General features: G+C 51.9%; 1 long non-coding RNA gene across 1 annotated transcript; it reads right to left on the bottom strand.

Annotated features, from left to right (window-relative positions):
- Positions 1-10,279: 10,279 nt before the first annotated feature.
- On the bottom strand, positions 10,280-15,875 carry LOC109491833. Its single transcript, XR_002145378.3, has 3 exons — positions 15,735-15,875; positions 15,188-15,383; positions 10,280-10,805 (listed from the first exon to the last, which is right to left on the bottom strand). It is a non-coding gene; the product is annotated as an uncharacterized LOC109491833 (long non-coding RNA).
- Positions 15,876-15,897: the final 22 nt, after the last annotated feature.

A 15,897-nucleotide genomic window follows, 5' to 3' on the forward strand; every position in this document is an offset into this window, starting at 1 on the left:
CTAGCTGAGTCAATAAGGAATAAGGGCTAACTCTGCCTGGGAAAGTTTCCTTCAAGAGGGAGAGCTCTGAGAGCGGGAAGACAGGCCTGGGGGAAACGAGGCACGGGAAGACGTTCCCTGGAAACAATGTGGGCAGACACAGGGGGATGGGATGGAGCAAGGGAGCCCTAGAATAGTAAGACCACTGACGGGATGCGAGGGCCAGGTGGGCGGGGGGAGCACAGGACGGTCGTGTCCCCGGGCCTTCTACCACCTCAGCCATCTGTCACCGGGTGCCTGCCTCCCTTACCCCACCCCAGAGTCCTCCCCGAGGCTCCTGGCTTGACCCCTGCCGTGGATGTACCGAAAGCCCAGTGTGGATCAGGCTGGCCTGTGCAAGATTGATGCTAAGAGATGCTCCGAGCGCCAGAGCAAGCCCGTGGATTGATTGGCTGTCCTTACCTTGACAGTTGTCCTCGCCTGGAACCCTGCTAGGAAACCACCTCTTCACCTTGTCCCGCCAAGTCCTGGGCAAGCTGGAAGTCCTGTCCTCCTCTGGACAGCTCCCCCCGCCTGGTCCTCCTGAGACCTCCGGTGTCATTCTGGGGTCTTCTTTCTTTTTTTTTCCAGTTTATTTATTTTTAAGTAATCGCTATACCCAACATGGGGCTTGAACTCACAACCCTGAGATCAAGAGTCGCACACTCCACTGACCGAGCCAGCCAGGCGCCCCATTCTAGGGAATTCTTTGATGCCAGTTGTGGAGGGCTCACCCACGGAAGTCCCCTTTACTCAACATCAGGCGACCCAATCTTGCTACTGGCCTCAGAGAGGAAAAGAAAAAAGCCTCAGACCTCAAAGGGATTCTTGCAAACTCCCTCCCCACCTCCCTTTGCCTTCTTGGAGGACATTACGTGTTTTGCCGCATTTCTCAGTTCTCAGACTGTCTTTTCTGCCCCAGCCACCCTCGGAGGGAGTCGGTGGAGCCAGAGCAGGGAAGATGCCCTCCGACTGAGCTCAGACTAAATGCCACCAGCTTGGGGGCATCACCTCAACTTAACCCAGCAGCGGCAGTCTGAGTTCCCTCAGGTCACCCCCCCCCCCCCGCCCTCCCCCCGCCCCCCCGCCGCAACTCTAGACGTTTCACAGAGGAAGCCGTGAGATTTCGGAGGGTGAAAGAAAGCTCCTGTCTCCACTGGGGTTCCCCCCTCACTGCCCATCCCCTGCCGCCTTCCGGATCATCAGCAACCCCAGCTGTAGGAAGAGCCGCCCGGGAGACGTTTGGATAATGAGATGCCCAGGCCCCAGGCCTACAGAGTTGGGGGAGTCTGGAGTTGGCCAGGCTGCCCAAAGATCGAGAAAACAGATGAGGACCCAAGGATCAGAGGAGAAGTGACTGCACCGCCCCCCCCCCCCATGCGTGGCGAAGGAGGCTGGCCTAGAGGCTGGGCCTCCTCGCTTCTTGCCCTGTGCTCCCTTAGCTCCTCCATGGCAGCTCAGCAAAGGTCCTGCCTCCTCCGTACCAGCTTGCCCATACTGGCCCGCGCTGCTGGTTCCCGGACCTCCCTTTTTTCTCTGCTTGCCCGTCTCCTTCCCTCTTTGGGCACCGGGCACCCTCCCCCCGACCTAGCCTTGGCCTCGGCTGCTGCAGAACAGAATGAGCACTCCCATCTCTACAGCAGCCTGGATGCATTGCCTTGTAACCGCTCACCACAGACTGAGTCGCTGGGAGAGGGGGACCCTGACTCTGTATCCCCAGGGCCCGGCACCAGTCACGTGGAGGGAGCTCAGCGTTTGTGAATATTGAGCGGCTGGGGTAATGGCTTCCTTCCTGAGGCTTGTGGGGATATTTGCCGTGTTTAGGGGCAATGCTTGACCCCAGGGCATACCCTGTTAAGGGTGGGATTTTGACCACTGGTGAGGGTTCTGCACGCTTCTAGTCCTCCCCTCGTATCCACACAGGTCAGACGGGCCCTGAGACCTTTCCGCTTCCCTTTGGGGGTTCACAGGCCTCCTCACTTGCGAGGGCTTCTCCTTGACCGAAGGGCCGGCTCCCCTTAGCTCCCACCACCCGCCAGCTGAGCGCAAAACTCCAGGCTCCCCTCACACGTGATGCCCCGATTTCTAGATTACGGGCGAAGGTGGGAACCTGACAGGCTCATTCAGCGGCCTCTTCGGGCCTTGGCCAGGCCAGCAACCACCTCTGGCCGGGGTCTCTGGGGGACTGCCGGGGCAGAGGAAAGCAAATTCGCTTCTGTGGGGCTTTCGACGGATGAGCATACTGGTGCCTCTCTCCGGCCGGCTCCTTCTCTCCGCAGATAATCTCACAGACCCTTGAGCTTCCTGTGACAAGAGACAGGCTTTGTTCCGGAGACGGTGGCGGGCAGGCAGCTGGCGTTGGGAGGCTTTGCGTGATCCTCTGTAACCCCGCCGAGCCACCTCCTCACTGGAGCTGGACCCATGAGAAAGAGGGGAGCAGGCGGACAGGAGACAGACGTCTGCTGTGATCCCAGCTACGCCAAGTGGAAAAGGCCATGCAAATATTTTCCAAGTGATGGGTTCCAAGGAAAGTTGCTGGGGAGAAAGGGAGAAAGAAGAATCCCTTCCTGGACCCACAGTCTGCCTCATTGGCCACACATGTAACCCCAAGGGAGCCCAGACCCCCCACGGCACCTGCTCACTCCCCACACCCACATCTGTCCCGGAGATGGGCTCTCTGGCTCCCTCCTTCTTCTGTTTCTCAGGGTCTGCCTCACCCGACTCCCTCCTCAGAACACCTGGGATTTCAGGACCTAGAAAACTCACACCCTGGACCTTCTTCATCTTCTTCCCGACCAGCATTTCCTGAGAGTCACATCGTGGCTGCTAACACCTCCCACAGCCCTGAGGCGGGTTATCTTTCTCTTGGACAACTGAGACAACTGAGGCAACTGAGGCAACGGAGCCTCAGAGTAATTAAGGAACTTGCCCAAGGTCAATGCAAGCAGCAGATCAAGGAACCCAATCCGGGTCTGAGTTTCCTCCCCGCCTCCATGAGAACAGAGACCCACACACGGGCCTGCTGTGGTCCAGCTCCCTCCCTCCACTTTCTCCTCCAGGCTCCTGGTGCCCCAGGAGCAAGGTGAGGGTTGGGGGTGGGGCAAGAAGTCACCTTAAATCTCTTCCAGAACAAGATGGGGCATGAGCCAAGCAAACTCTAAGTGTCTAAGTGACAAAAACTGAGCTATTTTTTCATGAGGCCTGAGAAATGTGCTCGGGTTCATCTCTGTGGGTTAAATAATTCTGGTCAGAAGACTGTTTTTGTTTTTTTTTTAACTCTCAACTCTTTACTATGAAAAGAATTTATACATCTAGGAAAGCTCAAAGAATAAGACAATGGGGTGGCTGGATGGCTCTGTTAGTTGAGCATCCGACTCTTGATTAGAGCTCAGGTCATGATCCCAGGATCATGGGTTCAAGCCCTGTGTCGGGCTTCATGCTGAGCATGGAGTCTGCTTAAGATTTTCTCTCTCTCTCTCTCTCTCTCTCTCTCCCCCTCCTCCCCCTCCCCCACTCATACTCTCTATCTCTTCAAAAAAGAAGTAAATAAAATAAAATAAAATATTTTTAATTTTTTTTTAACATTTATTTATTATCAAGAAACAGAGAGAGACAGAGACAGAGCATGAGCAGGGGAGGGGCAGAGAGAGAGGGAGACACAGAATCCAAAGGAGGCTCCAGGCTCCGAGCCGTCAGCCCAGAGCCCGACGCGGGGCTCGAACCCACAGATTGCGAGATCGCGACCTGCACAGAAGCTGGACGCCTAACCGACTGAGCCTCCCAGGTGCCCCGAAAATAAAAAAAATTTTAAAAGAAGAATAAGACAATAATAGCCCATTGGCCCCAAATCTACATTCCACAATGAACGTTTTGTCAAATTCGCTTTATCTCTGTATTTTTCTAGACCATTTGAGTCTAAATCGCAGACACCAAGAGAGTACACTCTTAAATACTTCAGCCTGTATCTCTTACAAAGGACATTCTCCTATGCAACCAAAATGTCACCCGAACACCTTAAATAATTAATGATTGCCTAATATCATCTAATATCCAGCCCCTATTGAAATCTCCACAATTATTCCAGAAATGTCTTTCATAGCTGTGTTTTAATATTAGATGCCAAAGGTCGAGCACAGCATTTGGTTGTTATATCTGTTTAGTCTTCTTCTGTCTAAAAATAGTACCCCCCCCCAACACACACACCTTATTTTTGTCCCGACACTGACTTTTTGAAATGATTGAGCTGATGGTCTGGCAGAATGGCCCAGTTTTTGAGCTCTTGTGGCTGTTTCCTTACGGTGCTATTTAACTCGTTGCTTTATTCCCTATATTTCCTGTAAACGGTGCCTTAGATCCGGAGCTTGATTAGATCAGAACTGAAGATTTTTGGTGAGAAGACATCTGTGGTGGCAACTCCTAAGATCCCCGCCTCCTGGTATTCCCACTCTCGAATAGTCGCCTCTCCTTGAGCGCGGGCTGGACTTTGTGACTCGCTTCTAATACGTCGAATATAGCAGAAGTAATGGGTTGTCACTTCTGAAATTAGATGACCTAAAAGCTATGGCTTCTGTCACTGGTGTCCTCTCTTAATCCTGGAGGGAGCTAGATGGCACATTGTGAGGCCGGCCATGGAGGGGTCCAGGTGACTGACGTCTGCCCCCACCATGTGCATGAGCCTGAAAGCAGATCCTCCATTAAGCCTTCAGATGAATCCACAGCCCCCACCAACAGCTTGACCTACAACCTCATCAGAGAGCCAGAGGCACCCAGCTACGCCGTGCCTGGCAGATTCCTGACCCACCGATACTGTGCGGTAATAAGTATTTCTTGTTTAGGCCACCAAAGTGTGGGGTATTTTGTTGTGTTTTGCTATAGACTAAATTGTGCCCACCACCATCACCAAATTCATACGTTGAGACTCTAACCCCTAATGTGACCATATCTGGAGATAGGATCGTTAGGAGTAGATAAGATTAAAGGAGGCTATCTGGGCGAGGCCCTAATCTGATGGAAGTGTGTCCTCATGAGAAGGAGAGGGAAGCTCTCTCTTTTTCTCTCCCCACCATGTGAGGACACAGCCAGAAGGCAGCCTTCTCCAAGCCAGGAATAGAGCTCTTGCCATAACCAGCCGGCTCTGTGTTCTTGGACCAGATGACAGAACCGTGAAGAACACGTTTCTGCTGTTTAAGCACCCCCACTCCCGTGTCTGTGGTCTATGGTGGCCCCAGCGGACCAATGCAGAAATTAATAGTTAACACAACTTCACAGGCGATACTATCAACTCCATATTTCCTCCCATGAGAAGGCACATAAGGCCAGGTGCTCCCACTGATTCTCATCACTTGGTTAAGGTGGCCCCTGCCAGATCTGGCCATTGAGAGATGGTCTTTTCCCTTTTTACAATCAGTGAGTAGCCTGTGGAACAGTACCTCGGCCCCCTGGAATGTCCTGTTCTTCAACACGATCACCGATGCATTGACCATTTTATTGATGTTTGCCTGAGTTGACTATTTCTCTGAAGATTGCAAAATCATAATTTTTCTCATTCTGCCACTCATTCCATACTCATTGGCTAGTGTTCTTTGCAAAGAAGAGTTTCCCCTTCATCAACAGGAATTAACCATAATTCCTCCGACAAAGGCGGGATAAATGCATAATTCCGTCTTTTCATTACTAATTTCCTGAAAAGAGAACTGGTTCAAAAGTCGCTTCCAATAGCGGTGAATGAGCTTCTCTGTCTTTCAGCTCATACAGTTATTTATGTATCTGTTTATCTATCACCATAGTCTGCTGGATATCCATTTGTTCAATGTTTTACAATCATTTGTACTCATAATTCTTTTCAGTCCTCGTACTGTCCCAGGTCTTGCCAGTAAAAGCCCTTCCAAGCTGAGGAGCCTGACTTAAAATTCCAGGCCCCTAAGGAAAGGTTTGCAAAGGGGTCTCTCTTCAGCAGTTTGCCCGCTATTCTTAGAAATCCCTGCCAGACGCCATGGATGGGGTTGGGGGAAGACGAAAGGAAAGAATAGTAAGACCAAATGGCAGGGGTTTCCAGAGCATTTATTCTATTTAGAAAATAAGGTGTACTAGAAAAAGTAGAAACGAGGTATCCGGACCCCTGAGTTCCGGTCCTAGAGGCCTAACCAATTTTCTCTTTGTCATGGAGACCAGGGACCTACTTCTCCGTGCCTCAGTGTGGAAATTTGCCATAAAGCCTGGAGGACTCAGGGACTCCAGGCCTGGATTTCTAGCCCAGAGGGGATGAAATTAACTAGCACATCTGCATTGCCCAGAGGAGGACTGGCTTTGATGTCCGTACGACCCCTGGTGGCCAGGTCATGCCCACTCTGCCCTTGGAGTGGGCTGAACAGAGCCGAGTTCTGAGCTCACTTCCCAGCCCTCTCTCTTTCCGCCTGAATCTACACCGGCCCCTGACTTGAACTTCCTAAAAGGCAGTGAGTGAGCTTACAGGCCTTAGTGAAACCCATTCCGATTGCTTACTTCTGAGCTTTCTGATATTACTGCATAGTGAGAATGCTGTCCTGGCCTCCACTGAGAATCAGAATGTGACCTCGGCCCAGTTTGGGAGGAACCGGAGGCTCCCATTTTTCCTGTCTGCTCAGGCTCAGCCCTCCTGCCCTAGAGATCCCCCTTCCCCATCCTTTCTGTTCTCCCACTGAGACTGAATGTCAAGGTGTTCTAAAAGCCCATGGGTCAAAAGGTGGGGGCAAGCATATCACACCTCTACTCTAAACATGATGGAACTACATCTCAGGGAGAGACTTTCTCAAGGCCCCACCACCCCAGGCCCACTGCAGAGTGGAGAATGGACAATGTGTGAAAGCCTAAGAGAAACCCAGGAACACAAATGATTTGCGAAGTGTCCTTGTACTACAAGCTTGTCCCAGCAAGGGGCCTGCACCTGTGCATGTGTCCAGCCAAGACTCAGCCTGGTGTGTGTGTCCCATGAACACTCACAGCAATTGCTCAGCAACAACAGGCAGAAGTCACTCTAAGGAAAACACTCGTCACCCAGACGCCTCTTGGCTCTCTCTGGTGACAGAGAGCACGATTTCCCTGCGCACAGTCTCCATTCAAGCGCACACACACACACACACACACACACACACGGCTCTCCACCCTCTCGCAGGTGAACCCTCTTCTGTCTACTTCTCTCTCCCACAACCAGCACTCGCACAGGAAGAAAACAGCCTGCACTTGTCCTTGCCGGGCCCTCACTTGACCCGAGGAAGTCAGGGTAACTTCTCAGACTGCCCGGCACTTGCCAGGCACTACGCTGCGGCATCTCGAGCAGCTGAGCTCAGCTGGGGCAGTCTCATCTCTCTGCCTGTCGCCCTTACCTCATGCCAGCCAAGCACTCCTGCTTTCTATTCGGTTCAGCTGACATTACTTAGACGTGCCTGCATTTACCCATACTCTAACATATGTCAGCAATATAAAGATGAGTAAGACATCTTTAAAATTTTTTTAAATGTTTATTTATTTTTTGAGAGAGAGAGAAAGGGACAGACACGAGCAGGGGAGGGGCAGAGAGAGGGAGAGAGAGAGGGAGACACAGAACGCAAAGCAGGCTCCAGGCTCTGAGCTGTCAGCACGGAGCCCGACGCGGGGCTCGAACCTATGAGCTGTATAGAGCAGTCCTTTCTTCTTACACCTCAAGAGATCATCTAGTACACACCCCCTTGGAGACCACTAGTCTTGACTAAAGATGTAGATTTATAAACAACAGCAAATAGGTAGCATATGGCTGAAGCGCTGCAGCTGGACGAGATCCCCCGAGGAGAGCACGGACGTAGAGGGAGAAGAAAGTCCCAAGGACAGGAGATTAAGGAACATCAACGTTTAAGATATGGACAAAAAGTAAAGAAACAGGAATGATCTGAGAAACTGAGTAGGCACCATTGAGGGGTAGGAGGAGAAATGAGATATGGTGGCGCTAGGAAATCTGGGGATAAGAGATGTTCAGAAAAAGCCAACCATGGCGAAGACTTGAAAGGGGGCCATTGATTTGCCCATGCGAATGAAGGTCACTGGTAAACAGGCTGAGAAGAGACGAAACATAGGATGAACAGGTGAGGATTAGATGGTACATTGGCTTCTGTGTACTAGAAAAGAGGGAGCCATGGAAGATTAGCGAGTAAGGGAGTCACAAGAGGACAGCAGAATGTAAGGAAGACTCACTCGGGTATTTGTATGAAAAGTAGGTTAGAGGGGCCAGAGTCTGAAGTCTGGAGGCCCACTAGGAGGATGTAAACCCAGACCAGGCTGACCAGCCTAGAAATGGCCTCAAGCACATTGCTTAGGAGAAATGGAAATTGCCCAGTGACCAACGTGATATTGAGACTTATGGAGAAGGAGGAGAAAATGGACCCCAAGGTTGGAAGCCCTGGAAGCCGAGAAAGTGGAAGCACGATCATTGTTGGGTGAGATTCTCGTGGGCAAATGCGTGTGGGGTGTGGTTGTCCAGGAATGCTTCCTGGAGAAGGTGCCGTGGGAATGCCAATCCCTGGGTGCCTGGTCTTCTATCCTAGGCTCCTTCCGCACACCTAGGCCTACAGACTCTCATGGGTAGAGTCCCCAACCCCTGCCCCTCAGTGCCAAGGATGTGGTCGTGGCTGGATAGTATCCTAGAGACCCTCCAACCGGTCTCTAGCTGAGGAGGCCTCCCCAGTGGTCCACAGAGGCCCCGGCCTTGGATGGTGGTTCTGACTAAAGACACTGATGGGGAGGCCCACCCACCTCCACGTGAGGAGCAAAGGCTACTGACCCAGGTGCCTCTGCATTGACACTTCCTCCATCAAGCTATTTTAAAGATACAATAGGAAGCTATCACTCTCATAAAAAGGGTTAAATCCTGATATGTGGGCTAAATAATACTAAAAACTTCAAAGTTCCAGATACGGTTCTCTGGATAAATGGGGGGGGGGGGGGTGAGGGGACGACCCTGGATTTCCAGAGCATCTCCGAGGGTGGAATTCACTTAGCCTTGGTGAGCCTCCCCTCCGTGCCAGGCCCACGCTCTGAATCTTGAAGGAGGACGAAGAGGAGTTAAAACAAAGAGTGGAAGGTGTTCCAGGCTGAAGGAACTACTTGTCTAAGGGACCAAGTGAGAGGAAGCATTCTATGCCGGCCAGGGTTAAACACATGGTTAAATTCCAGAATAATCTGGCCGCAGCAGAGGGAGGAAGGACAGCCGTCATCCCAGGGCTGGAGAAGTAAGCTCTAGCCAGATCATGACGTTCTTATGTGGTGGGAGCTTGGGTTTTATCCGGAGGGCACTGGGGAGCCATTGAACAATTTTAAGCAGAGAGGAGACATGATCAGATTCGTCTAGAAATGTGGCGGGGTGGCTTAAGAATGTTAGGTGGCAGAATAGCCTATTGAAAGACTAGCTGTGTCTTGCTTTCTCCATTGCAGGTTCCTTGGTAAAGAATGAAAGGTATTTCCACCCCTCTTCCTCCTCACTCCCTCCCCAGGAGGGGAGCCAAGCCACTGTATCTGTGAGGCCTGGGCTTTCCTTACCCAAAGGGGGAACCGACAATGTTTTTGTGTATCTTAAGGCAAAGGAAGAAGTTGCCAGGCTGGACCGCCTCTTTGCTTTAGAAGGCCTGGGTCCAGCCAGGGAGTATCTGTGCTGAGAAGTGAGGCACTAGACCCAGAGAGGTTTGGGCATGAGTGGGGACTTCCAGACAGTCTGAGAATAGCTGTGAACCCAGGGGAGGGAGGAAATCTCATGGCTACACTGCTGCCAAGCAGCCTGTCTCCTCGGCCCAGGCGCTGACGCTCAGGAAGATCCCCGGGCTGGTACCGAAGGTGGCCGACTCCTTTGCACCGACGGGAAATACCCAGAGCGAGCTCCGACCTGGGACTCGGGATCCAGGCCCACCACAAAGCACGGTGTGAGATGAAGCCCATCCCAAGGGCTGTCAGGCTTCATCTCCCTCATTGGTAAAATCAGTGCTTTGTGGGGGGCGCCTGGGTGGCTCAGTTGCTGAAGTGTCCATCTTCGGCTCAGGCCATGATCTCGCGGTGCGTGAGCTCGAGCCCCGCGTCGGGCTCTGTGCCGACAGCTCAGAGCCTGGAGCCTGTTTTGGATTCTGTGTCTCCCTCTCTCTCTGTCCCTCCCCCATTCATGCTCTTTCTCTCTTTCTCAAAAATGAATAAACTTTAAAACAATTTTTTAAAATTAATTTTAAATTAATTAAATTAAATTTTATTTTATTAATTAATTAATTTAATTTTTTTAAAATTTTTTTTAAGTGCTTTGGACTCAGCGAGGCGCACGGCTCCTACTGGCCTGCACATTCCGTGAGGTCAAAGAACACCCTTGAGCGGCCAAACGGAGCATAATGCCTTGTCACAGCACAGTGACAGGCACACAGAGCAGCTGGGGAAGTGGCCAGAACCCCTGGAGGTCTTCAAGGAGAGATTCCTTAGAGATGGAGTTTTGGGGCCCAGCATCAGGCCCTGTAGCCGGGGCGCAGGGGTGCTAGAGTGCCTGGCTCCAGGGGTCCCAAGTTGAGCAGGTGCAGCCGCTCTCAGTGGGGCTGACATCAGCAAGACAGAGGACCAACGTCTCAAAGACCATCTCCAAAGTGCTGAAAAGACCTCCAGGTTTATATAAGGCAAGTACGGGGCAAAGGTCTGTGGGTTCCGTAGGTGGGCAATAAAGGTCAGGGGGATCATTGCCTTGGGGTCTTGCTGCCATGGGGTAGTCATTATTGCTTGAGGGGGGTAGTTTCAGCTTCACCCTCAGGGTCTTTTGCCTGAGGTAAGAGAGAAACGGGAAAGAAGAACTCAATCGGTTAGAAAGCACAGACCGAGGTCCAAATGGAGGTCGTCAAGTCGTGTTTCGGCCCCTGGGTTGCGCGAAAATCGAGAGCAGCAGCCATTTTCCCCGCCTCACGTCCAGGCCCTGGCCTGGGTGGAGGACGCCGCCTGGCCCCGGGCAGGGGTCCAAGGGACAGGGTGCCCGCTTGCTGACCGGCCCAGAAAGCAGACCAAGGTTTCCACTCCTCACTCCGCACTCCTAGCCTTTTCTCTGTGGCTGCACACGAGCTTCCTGCTACTCTCAGGGACACCCTCCCCTTTCAGAAAGGCCCTTTCAGAAGCTGTGGCTCATTTTCCATTCTCTGTCTCCAACCAACTCTGCTCTCTCTTCCTACTCTATTATCCGCAAGTCTTTGCTTTCCTGATTGCTGAATTCATCTCTCCTGATTGCCTTCCCCGGGGACCGGACTCCCCTAGAGAGAAAAGAGAATGTGTGACCAGTGACCTGATGCCCTGGAGGGTGGGAAGGGAAGCCGTTAATGGCAAGAGAAACATAGCTAACTTTACTGAGCAAACTAAGGGTCAGGTTTACAAGCTCTACACATAGGAGAATCATTTGAGGGGCTGTCACCCCCATTTTACAGATGAGGAAACTGAGGCCAAAGAGTACGATCACTTGCCCAAGATCACAAAAGCAGCATGTAGGGAGGGAAAAAAATATTTTCCTCTGTCCACCTTGGGTTCTCCAGCTGTGGCCCTGTAATTAGACTGACCACAGACAGGTTAACAAGAGAAAACAGAAATGTATTAATGTGTGCTTCATCCCACGTACATGTGGGAGCTCCCAATAGTGAGTAATCCCCCAAGGGGCAGATAGACTTGGACTCCTGTTCCGTCTTAGACTACATAAAGGAAAAGGGGGCTTTGGGGCCAAGGTGGCAAGTTGTGGGGTGGTAACCGGAAAAAATGGGGGGTATAGGAGCTGTTTAGTAGGGCTGGGTATGCAGATATAAGTCAGGACCTGTTCCACTAATAAGAGTTGCGAAAAGTCTGGGGCACCTGGGTGGCTCAGTGGGTTAAGCGTCCAACTTCGGCTCAGGTCATGATCCTGTGGTTCATGGGTGGTTCATGGGTTCGAGTCCCGCGTCAGGCTCTGTGCTGACAGCTCGGAGCCCGGAGTCGGCTTCGTGGATTCTGTGTTACCCTCGCTCTCTACCCCTCCCCCGCTCGTACTCTGTCTCTCTCTCTTTCTCTCTCAAAAATAAATAAAACATCAAAAAAAATTTTTTTTAAAGCTGTGAGGAGTCTCCTCTTCCAGGTACAGGAGAGACACTTTTCCAAATGGAAACTTCCTTGATTGATGTCAATTCCCTCTACAAAAGGAAAGCTCCTTCCCTTTTATAGAGCTTTCCCTATACCTGCTGGCTCTCCATGGCCTTTAGCTCTAAATAACCCATGCGCTAAGGAGACATACTTTGGGGGGGCGGAGTCAAGTAATGTCAGCATTTAAGTCCAAATGTCTTTGGCTTTCTTTGTATTTCCCTTCCCAGTCCCCCCCCCCAAACATTCACTGAGCATCTATTTTGTGCCAAACACCGTACTGTGGACCGGAGAGCCAAAGGTGAATGATGCCATGACGCTGTGGTCCAGATGGGGGACAGACCCGGAGACAAAGTGTGGTGAGTGGCATATGGAGGCGTGTGCCGTGTCCTACAGGCCCTCAGGGCAGGGCAGGCTAAGCGAGGCTTTGTTGGGGCGGGGAGGGCATCCCAGGGGAGTTCCAGAGGATGGGTCCCAGTCTATCAGGCAGAGGTGATGGTGAGCAGGGGTGAAGGGACCAGGGCACGAAAGCATGGGCTGTCATACCTTTGCACCTGCAGAGCAGGGGATGCTTCCTGCTGGCATCCACGGATGCCAGGATTGCTGTGAATGAAGGTCAGGGTCGTGCCCTTCCTCCCTCTCAGGGCCCCTTTCCAAGGGGCCTGGGTCAGGGACTCTACCCCGAAGCCTGGCTTCCTGGGGGATGGCTCCGCCAGTGCCCGAGGCCCTCCCCGACAGCCACAGCCCCCTCCCTCAGCCGGATCTTCAGTTTAGCTAAGCTGCTGGGTCCCTTTGGGTTCGATACCATCTAATTGGTTGTGGCTAATCCCATATTAACTCTCCTCGCAGAAGCTAGAGGGCCTCTCCCCACCCTCCATCACGTCCCAGCCCCTACAGAAGCTTCTGTTATCATGTTTATGAGCCTCCACCACCACAGACAGGCAAATTTGCATATAAATAACCTGCCAGCACAGAAGGCTGCAAGAGGCACCTGGTAACGACTCTGTTTATTACTCTGGAGAGAGAAGGGGAGCAGGAAGGCCTTGTGCTGGGTGGCCCAGTCGGGATGGTTACATTTCCACCTGCTGATTAGCTGAGAAAGAGTCTGTGACCCTCAACTGCGGAGGAGGAACAAACATAAAGCCTCTCAGTTCCTCCCCTTTGGGAAACCCTATACCAATCTACGTGTCACCTGAGGCTGTAGGACCCACCTTCGTCACCAAGGCTGGCCCTGCCTGAGCACCGACTCGGGTAGGCAGGTACGGCCCTGGGCTCGGTGCAGTTGGATGATGTGATGCAAAAGGGAGATGGGTCGCGTCCTCAAACAACTGTATGTTGCAGAGGACATGTCACAGACCTAGCCGGGGACACCGACCAGACAAAAACTTCGAGATGAGGTCTGTGCATAGCATGGTGCAGCCTGAAGGTGCTGGCGGGGGTCTTGTTTTGATATTTGCAGGGGGAGGAGCACGTGGGCTGGTTCCTGAAGAAAACCTAGACCTTGCCTGGGTGGAGACCCGAGGAGGATACATTCCAAGCCAGAAGGAACGAAGTGAGTGAAGGCACTTGAAAATAATGCAAGGCTGAGTGGATTATCTGCGGGGCAGGGGACAGAAAGGAATAGGGAGATAAATTGGAAGAGCAGCAGAAGTTATGCTGGTGGGGGGAGTGGCACATGACTAAGTTGTGACTTCACCTCTTAGACCTCAAAGGTTTTTGAAGACAGGGGTGATGTCAGTTGGTGGGGGGGCAGCTCTGCTGGCTAAAGCAGTAGTTGCTAAAACCTCCCCCCAAATGTGGGATGGCCTAACAGTTACCTAAGAAGGCAGGGAGGGATCACCCTTCGCTGGGGTCAGATACCTATTCACACACCAGCAAAGCTTAATTCAGAATAGACCACGCCCCCTGAGACCAGAAACCTGAACATCCATGAGCATCCAGTCTTAGGGGTGAGAGGCACACATTCAAAGCACAGGGAATCTATGATTGGAAAGGCAAAGGGACTGTAGGGGAAGTGAAATAAAAAAAAAAAAAATCTCCCAACCCAGAAAACCTCCACCAAGGTAGAGGGAACAGTGTTCTTATCGAATACGCATTAAACCAGAAGGCGTTGGGCATCACCGCTTATCACCTACGAGAATTCAAAGACAGAATGTTCCTTTATCAATGTAAATTTCCTTGACAAAAGAGCCATTTATGCTCTGATTGTAGAGGTTTTCCCGCATCTGCTGTTCCTCTGTGGCCTTCCGCTCAAAACAATCCATATGCCAAAGGGGCATACTTTGGGGTGGCTTATTCTGGTCCCCTTCGGTAGCCAAGTGGCCACAACCCATTATGTGCATACATATCCCTTGTTTATACACCATGATCGACGAGAACTCATCCTCATATAAGGTGTTGATAGCGCCATTTGTCACACATCCTGCCTTTACCTGGTAACTGGGCGACCATCTGTGTGTTAGTTTATTGGCTTTATCCAGAGGAAAAACAAACGCAGAATTTGCAACGGGAGGTAGTTTTGCAAACGGGAGCAAGGCACCCACCAAAGTTAGGCTCCTACCTTCCCACGGGAACGGAGAGTGATGTGCCCTCTCTCTCTTGATGTTTGCATTTCAAAAAGATGGCTCTCGGGTCTTTGAGGAAATGCCTGAGCTCTGGGACCAGCAGGAGACTCATCTAGCCGTTATAAGGATTTCCAAACATTTGAAAAGGACACAGGAAAAAACTCCGAAAGAAAAGGGAGGGGAGGAAGAAGTCTTCCCCTTATTTTCAACCGGGACAATTAAGTCTCTTATTTTAATTCTTGCCCTTCCAGGACAAACAGGTTCCTGAGAGTAGCTGGGTCCTCCTGGGACAAGTACCGACCATATTGCCAGACCTATTGGAATCCCACCTCTCTGCCTTGTGCCAGCTGGTGGACAAGTCAACTCTCCTCCGCAGGTCGGTTGGCTCACCTTTGAAATGCAGATTAGAATTGCCACCTCCCGGGGTCGTCAGGAATAAATGAGGTACTATTGTAAAGTCACCTGGAGCACATGGGGCATCGTGAAATACTCACCTTTGAAATTAAAGTGTGTGCTGCCGTGAGGGTTGGAAGGGCAGGATGAAGTCGTTCACCAAATCCCAAAGCACCGAACACGAGGGGATTCCTTTAACGCGCACATCAGATGGGTACGGAGCAGATCAAGGGGAACGCTCCTCTGAGCAGCTGGCCATAAATTCAGGGAGCTCATTCCCCGAAGAGATGTCACAGTCTGAAAATATAAATAGGTTAAGGGAGGGTGTAGGTCACTCATGAGTGCCATCTCCAAAGGGGCTGTTAGGGAAGTGGCAGGAGTTGGGGCACGATCCTAACTTTGAGGTTGACAGCTTCTAGGGTAAAGCCTTTCCCATAAAGTGGTCTTGGCAGCTCTGTCACAGGGAAGCTCTGGCCAGACAGATGTATCGCGGGTTCGGACTTAGAGGATAATTCTTTTATTTCTGTGCTCCGCGGCCCACGGGTCCCCCAAATCCCCCAGAATGACAGGCTGCCCTGGCAGTGGCACCGTCCCTGCGGCTCCCTTGCCATTTCTTGCCACAAAGCCCGCCGTGGGACACCTGCCCACCTGTGCTCCAGAAGGGCCACGTCCCTTGAGATGGGGGAAGGAGGGCACAACCAGCCACCGTGGTCAAATTTCATGTCCCTCTGCACTCTCCGGCTCCCTACCCTTTGTCTCCGTTGGGGGGGGGGGGGGCTGCCTTGTTGCCATAGCAACTGGATTCCCAGGG

The sequence above is a fragment of the Felis catus genome, chromosome D1 (genome assembly GCF_018350175.1).
Source record: "Felis catus isolate Fca126 chromosome D1, F.catus_Fca126_mat1.0, whole genome shotgun sequence".
NCBI lineage: Eukaryota > Metazoa > Chordata > Mammalia > Carnivora > Felidae > Felis > Felis catus.